Genomic DNA, 8,777 nt, shown 5'->3' with positions numbered 1-8,777 from the left:
ACTGCCGAGCGATAACTGCCGAACGATACAAAGAACTACCGAGCGATAATAGGAACTGCCAAGTGATATGAAGAACCCCCGAGCGTACTTAAGACAAATGTTCGGCAATACTTGTGGAATAATACTTTACTTGTTGAAATTGTGGGGCTATAATGATGTGGCTTTGGCAAGATAATAAATGAAGGTCCCAAAAATAAGAACAAAGATAACATCTTATGGTCCTTCCGAGATATGACGGTACCCCTTTTGGACCTTATGAACTGAGGGAAATTTGGCCCCCTACAATAGCCCCTCAACTTCTTCTTTATCGCTTAGATGAAGGAGGAGTTGAACCCAGGTGTGGCCGAATGACCGAAGTGAATTCCTTGCAAATACAAATAGACCATAATTGCGCTTCGAATAGATTTAGCATAATAACCCAAGCCAGGGTAATGTAGCCGAGCCCCAGAATGCTAATAAAAGTCCTGTCCTCGGCCAAATTCGACTGGAATGAGAGAGAGCTCCTCGGCTAGATTCGGCCGAAGTAAGGGCAAGCCCCACGGCTAGATTCAGCCGGATTGTCCAAAGGTAATGAAATCTGAATGTGATAATAATACGAAATTCCGAACACTTTTGAAACCTGAATGTTTATGAGATGATGCATATAAAATGACAAGTATGCAATGATGAGCATGAAATGAACCGAGAGTGAACAGCTGAGGATACACGCCGCTCGGTATCCCCAAGAACTAAACACTCGAGCAAAAATGCAAAAGGTATGCATCGGGTTATGTGCCAAGCAATAAAGATAGTAACTGAAAGAGTATCCGAGATGGTAACAAATCCAAGTTGTCTTCGTCTTCTTCGTTGCCCGAACGTTGGAGGCCTACAACCCGTAGGGAGGGTTTAGTCCAGTCGTGAGAATCCTTCGACCCGTAGGGAAGGCTTAAACGAACGTAGGAGACCTGCGACCTATAGGGAGGGCTTAGTCCAAACGTAAGGATTCTTCGTAGACCTTGGAGCGGCAGCATGACTCTTCACCTTAGACTCGCAGGGAAGGCTCAACCGAACGTGGGAGACCTTCGACCAAAAGGGACGGGCTAAGGTTGGAGTGCTGAATCTTCAATCTTCGGTTGATCTTGTGGCTTTTCACCTCAGACCCATGGAAGAGGCCCAACCGAATGAGGAAGGCCTCCAACCAAGAGGGACGGGCTGAGGTTAGAGCGCTGAATCTTCAATCTTCGGTGGATTTGGGCCATCTTCAACTTGTGAGCCCCTACTTCGGACTGGAAGAGTCGGTGGTGGAAAGTGGGACCATCTGGATGTGAAATTAGGGGTGAGCCCCAATGCTCGATGGAAGAGTCCAACGCCGGGAGTGAATGCCTCACCGAACGATGGAATTTGCATGGAGAGAGCTTGCCATTCTTCAAGTCTAAAAGTTTTTGAGATGTCCGAACAAGTAGATTTCCGAGGGCTACGAGGATTTTGCCCGAACGATTAGATTACCAAGGGCTACGAGGATTTCGCCCGAACGAATAAATTGCCGAGGGCTACGAGGATTTCGCCCGAACGAATAAATTGCCGAGATAAACTTTTAGGGAAGCAAATGAAATGAAAAATAAGTTGAGCACTAATCCGAACAACTGGGCAGAATGTCACGTAGTTGTAGAATATAAATCGCAATGAAAGAGTCTAGCACTTTAACTTTCTATTTAACAATAAAAAGGACAAAAAACCTGTTCCACGAAAGAGATGAACGAAGGGTCCTAGACGAGGACCCAAAAGCAGAAATTGAAGAGAGAACTGCTGCCGTACGTTCAGAAATAGAGACGCTCGAGATTAGATCAGGACGAGCCCCACCAATATATGCCACGTTTTCTTCCCCAGCAGAGTCGCCAATTGGGGGGGGGGGGGGGTGAATTCCACTTTGAACCTCTTCTTTCTTCTGTTGAATGGTGTGGGGGCTCGCCGAGTCTGGAAAAATTCCTACCGAGCTTGGGGTGGTTGCCACCGAGCCTAGTACCTACAAACCGGAGGGGGGTTCCTCCGGGTAGAGCCTCCGACAAGCTAGTTAGTACCCGGGGAAGATAAATCGAAACATAAAGCAAGGAATATAAGCCGTTTATGTAGGAGAGGAGAGTTGTGTACCTTAGATGAGGGAGAGCTTTGCTTATATAGAGAAAATGTGAGTGAAACTTAATGACTAAGTAAAGGCTATTAATAGAAAGTTACTATAAATGGAAAGTTAGGAGACTTAGGGAGTAAGTTAGGTAAAAAGTGCTTAAGAAGCTTCTAGAAACTTCTAGAAGGTCATAACTTACAGCGTCCATATACCGAGCAATAGCGAGCGACCGTATATTTTACCGAACGATAAAGATGTTTGTCGAGCTGGTGAAGTACTCCGAGCAACATAAAGAATTAACTTTTGAGCGATACAAAGAGCTGCCGAACGATACTAAGAATTGCCGAGCGATACTAAGAACTGCCGAACGATACAAAGAACTACCGAGCGATAATAGGAACTGCCGAGTGATATGAAGAACCCCCGAGCGTACTTAAGACAAATGTTCAGCAATACTTGTGGAATAATACTTTACTTGTTGAAATTGTGGGGCTATAATGATGTGGCTTTGGCAAGATAATAAATGAAGGTCCCAAAAATAAGAACAAAGATAACATCTTATGGTCCTTCCGAGATATGACGGTACCCCTTTTGGACCTTATGAACTGAGGGAAATTTGGCCCCCTACAAACTTTCAAACAAGTTATTCCCTGAAAATTGTCTTTAATTCGGAAAAAAAAAATCAAAAAAGTAATTATTTCCCTCTGGGAACGGCCGAACGAGCCTGCTTCGGTATGAAATTATGACTTAAGTAGTTCTCTATTTTGAACCCGAACGGTTTAGTATGAGTGGTTGATAGGTATGTTATTTACATAATTGTTCAGGGTTTAACTATTAGGATAATGCTACAAAAAATTAATTTTTTGCAAATCTTTTACCCGAGCAAGTAGTTAAGGTGCAAGTAAACTGATCCGGACACACTAAACTGTCATACCAAAAAAACAAAGAGTTATTGTTGTGGCCCCAGCCCTCAATAAAAAATTCCGGTTCAGTCCCTATTACCCTTTCCTTTTGTCATTACTATTTTGGGTCGAAGTTTGCTGTGACCATGGCTACGGCAGACAATATTTTCAAATCATGAATACTGCTTTGAACTTCACTCGCTAATATCATCTTTATATACTTATATGAGAGACACCATATGATTCAATCTATAATGATTTTTTTTATATACAATATGGATCTTATTTGATAGATCTCAATTAGTTCTATAATATGATATTTTCGAAATTATGTAAAAAATTATAGATTGTGAAATATAGATAAGTTTTTGAATGACATCTATGTCGAAATTGGACAAATAAACTGGAATGAATGGAGTAAATTTAACGTAAGTTAAATTTGTTATCTTATATGCTAAATTTGTTATACAAGACAAATTCATCATATTTGTTTATCTTTGTAAATTTAAATAATACATTTATCTTTATCATGGGGGACATTTGCTAGCCTATGTTACAAATTTTATTATTTTGTTTGCGTTTATTGTGACGACCTGAATTTACTATAACAACTCCGATTTTTAGTAAATAAAAATCTCGTTAAATATTTGAAAATCCTTATTTAAACCCTAGATTGCTTAATAAAATTTCCTTTTAACTTTAATAATCCGTCATAATTAGATTTGAGATTTTAAAAGTATATCTTTTCGCACCGGACAATCTAGTCCTTTTCTAAAGACAAGTATGCTTATAGAAATATTTGTATATTTTCCTAGTGAGTAAAATAAAATCTTAAAGTTGTATTTCTTGGCTAGAAATCCTACTTAACAAGTAGAATTAGCTTCTAACCGATTAGTTAGAGAAATCTAATTACCATTTCACCTAATTACATTTTTCTAATCCTAGATGAACCTTATGAACCTTTTGGACCTAAGGAAGTCATCATTATGCTTTCAAAAGTAGAAAACCTAGACTTGTCATGCATGCAAGTATAAGAACAATAGCTTTGAACCTAATTATCCTCCAAAGTTACTTTCCTAAATTTTTCCCTAGGTATATATAAGTACTAGCGAATGCTCGTGCCTGAAGACACGGCACAACAAATTTTGAAGACAACTAAAGCTACGGGTCGAACAATGAGCAAATGGAGGACATGTTGAAAAAAATGGATAGGAACAAAGTAAAATATGGTATATGTGCAGGTCAAATCGAGGTGCAAAAAATATTCAAGCAGGTCAAAAATTTAAGTGTACCACAGTTCAAGCATGGGCATCGATTCAGACGGTTTGAATAATTAGCACACGGAAACAAATAGTACTAAACTCACGTGCAATATACGGGTCAAACAATCAGCATACGTAAATTAACAATAAACTTGCATGCAATATACCAACCCCTGTCCAACAAATTCAACTATGCGACAAACAATAACGCAACATATTCATTGATAGAGACAGTTGTATAGCTTAAGAAAAATGGTCATATAAACACCCAAAAAAAATATTTTTGCTTAAATATTTTTTGATTAGCCTTTCTTTGAATACCCAACCAAAATATATATGAACACCCAATTTTAATTGTCATGCCCCGCCCTGCAAACGGCACCCAAAGTGGGCTCGAGTCGGCGCGACCATGTGACATTCCATACAAAAGACAAAACCACACCTCATAACCTGTCAGAAATAAACACCCAGTAGAAGACTTAACACCTTAACATAACATAAAAAAATGAGTCAACGTATTGATCAACCAACCATGATATCACACAACCAAGAAACAACATCTGCATTGAAGTACTTTAAAAATTCTATATTTCAACACATCCACCGACGACTTACTTACAACTTGAATAAACCAACTTCTTCATCAACCACCTACAACAAATTCGACTATCCACAACGTCCAAGGCTAACCTCAAATAGAACACTAGCCATCGACAAAACTTAATTATAACCTATACAATTTAAAAGCTTTAACTATCTTTAACTACAACTTCTTACAAATAAAGTTCTGCACCAACTAAGGCATTCCACAACAACGTAACCAAAATTCCACTTGACGCTAGCAAAATGAGTCAACACGACGACCGGTAGTAGACCAATTCTAAGCAACCTGCTACCTGGCAAACCAAAAAAGAAAGCCAGAGTGTGTGAAATATAGAAATGCTCAACATAATACCACAATACCCGAAGGAATATCAACATGAATACACATCACCAATGTAACTGAAATACTAGAATGTATATAACAGTTATAGCCAACATATCCACCCAACTGAGCAATAATAATCAATGCACAACAATATGAATGTAATCACATCACATGCAGTGGCACGTCTGCCATATCCCATGAACCCAAGATAAGGTGTCCCACATACTTTGCACCCATCCACCGACAATTAGTCGGCATGGCATACGACATGGTATGCCTCACACGTTGACTTTCGGCGGTTCAATCAACACTCATCAGCATGTATTTTCATCAAACACGCATAGCACAACCAAATCTCGTGCCCCACATACCATGCTCCCAACCATCGTCCATTGAACGATATGGCTTACGACATGGTGTGCCTCACACACACACACATTCACAACATATCAAAGCTAAATAACAGTAGCATGATATACACTCACCACTACAGCAATATCTCAGTAAGGATAACTATATCAAAAGCTAACTACGATTAGCAAGATATACATCCACCACCACAACAGTATTATATGGAGAAAAATCATATCAAACACACTCACTTTATATCGACCGAGGTATGCCAAACTTACAATTTCAGAACCTCCCCAATTGACTGGCTTGTTACCTAGTCACACGCTAACCATATCAGTTTATTGAACGCTTAAACGTTACCACCAACTCCTTAAAATAATCTATAACACTAACAATAGATTAACGATGCTTAGCGCATACAAGCATGTCCATCTTAAAAGTTTATAAGTGTCCCTAAACAAGCGTAACACTCAAACACCACATCACATCTACATTTGGTCTGAAATCTACAACCAGCCTGTCGTATTCTGCCTATAACTTCTTATAGGGTTAAAACCAGATCATGAAACCACCACTTAGGGTTGTGCAAAAAATCTGAGGCTCGACGGACCCGACCCGACCCGAAGGGTTTCGGGCGGGACTGAACATGTGGTTTGGTTGGGTACGGGTCCATTTTTTGAAAAAAATTAGTTTTCGGTTCGGGGCTCGAGGTGCTGTTTTTTTTACCCGACCCGACCAAATCCGACCAATTCATATAGATTACTTCGGTTTTGGTTGGACCCGACCCGACCAAAAAAATCGGGCACGCGGACGGTTATTCCCACTCGTTCGGTTCGGGTTCGGAGCCGACTCCGAACCGTCCGACCCGTGCACACCCCTACTACCACCATTAGAAAGTAAACCTCCGGTACATAAATTTTGATATAAAATTTGTTAAAAACAGAATCCAAACGACAAAGTTATGCTCGTCCAAAATTACACAAAAATCTGTCCAAAATCACAGATTCTGCACGTCTATCAACTTCAAATCAAAAACTGATTTAACCTGGTACAAACTAAGCCACAACCTTCACATATTCCAACAGACATACGAGTCTAGTTTCAGAATCAACAACTCGTGCGCTAACCTGATACCCGAGCTAAAAGATATGATCATTTTTTCAAAATGTGCCAGTGCAGCAAATACAAAACTCAGCAAGGATACACCAACTTGTAAAATCCGCCAAATTTAGAATATGCATCTAATAAACTCTAAATTTGGTACACACCATTACCACACACCAACATTCATCCCTGATTTTTTCTAGATTTTTCACAATAAAAAAATCTAGTCAAAATTACCTCCAAACTCAGAAATTTTGTGCAGCGAAGCACAATTTTCAGCAGAACAGTCTGTGTTCGAAAATTCATTAAAAATCGAATACTTAATACTTTTTAGTAATTCCAACGCCAAAACATCAACAACTTATCAATCTTTCAAACTCATAAGAACCCATAATCATGAGTGTGGAGAGATGAAAACAATTGATACCTTGAACTGACATCCAAGATAGCAATTGGATTGCAAACGGCTTTTCGTGCCTCTTCACTAGAATCCTGGTTTGATGCCTGAATCCTAATCTGCAAAACAGACAAGGGGTGAGCGCACCTTTGCCTCTTGTGGCAAAGGCCCTCCGATGCCTAAGTTAGTATCACGTACTAGCAGATGAACCCTAATTAACAATAGGTAGAACGTATGTAAATATCGTATTGCGTACCTTTTACCTCTAGGTTTACCTTATATTTATAAACTTATGGATGCTTGCTGCCCAAGTATCCGTGTTGCCCTAGGTTTCCTACCTCGTATAGGAAGACCAGGATATCTTGGATTCTCGTTCCCTTATCAGTTCATTATAAGAATCCTTGTAGGACTCTTTTCCATAACAAGCCGAACATCTCATTCCCGTTGGGTATCTTTTCCAGATCCTACATTCTCGGGATCTCATTCCTTAACAGAATACCACTGTTTCTGGACCCTTCCAGAATGTTCCCTTTACTCCAACATCTAATTGAATTTCTTTCCTTGTTCGGCTATCTCATTGCCGAACAGACTGCCTGGACCAGTCACTTCACACTTAACTAGTCTTTTATTAATTATTTAGACCATTGCCTGTTTAGGAACTCTCCTCCTATTCGGCTTTCTCATTGCCGAACAAACTACTTGAATAGTGGCTTCACATGTCACTGTCCCTTTATTTAGTCCAATAACTTCTCATGTTTACTGAACCAAGACTCGTACAACTTTTCTGGACCAATGACTTCTCATGTCACTGGTCCATGTTGTCGAACTATATAGCGTGATGACTTCCCTTCACGTGTTCGGACCCTCCTTGGACCTGTTCGGGAATACCTCCCTACAATTGCTCCCCAGCTTTACTTGTTACGTTTTTCTCAGATGACGAGTAAAGCTCTTTTAACTACCGAGCAAATCTATTCTGTCCCTGCACTTTATTTCATAAATTTGGTACAATTTTCATCATTAAATCAAGGCAAAAACTTCTCTTCGCTCGGCCTGGACAGGCTTTTAGCCCTACGCTTTACACGCGGCGTGCGTTTGTATTGCTTACATTAAATACGGATGGATGTTTTTTGGGGAACGGTACATCCAAACGGCGTCTGGGGTGACGTTTCGCATACGCCATCCCAATTTTTAGAGTATTTTTGGATTTTTGTCCCATTTTCAAAACTCCATTCTCTCTCTTAGACTCCCTCTGCAGAAAGAAAGTTCGAGCTTACCCGCCATTGGAGCTCTGTTCACCATCTCAAGGCTTCTTCTTTTCTGCTTTAGGGATTCCATCCACCAATTCGTAAGTCACCATTCCTCTCTCTGGTCCATTTCTCTCGTTTATTGTTTACAATCGTGTTTAGGGGTTTCTCCGTCCCTCCCTTCTCTTCATTCGAAGAACCCAAAATTTTTCGGTTATGGGGAGGTTTCGGAGGCATTGTAACACTCCTCAGACCATGTCGAGTTTCAGATCTCGCTACGAGATTCCTGATGACGTTGCTACTGCTTTGGCTCCTGAGGATGCCATCCGTGAAAGTTTTGATTTTGACACCCTTCACATTCCTGTAGTTGCCGTCGCTGAGGGCGGAGTTAGGTTTCCTTTGGCTCCCCTGCTTCGTCTGGTCCTGGCATACTATAGGCTTTCCCCAATGCAGGTTTCAGCCAATTTCTTTCGAGTGGTTATGGG

The sequence above is a fragment of the Rhododendron vialii genome, chromosome 12a, assembly GCF_030253575.1.
Source record: "Rhododendron vialii isolate Sample 1 chromosome 12a, ASM3025357v1".
Classification (NCBI taxonomy): Eukaryota; Viridiplantae; Streptophyta; class Magnoliopsida; order Ericales; family Ericaceae; genus Rhododendron; species Rhododendron vialii.
The sequence above is the reverse complement of the archived record's forward strand: the minus strand, read 5'-3'. Positions refer to the sequence as shown.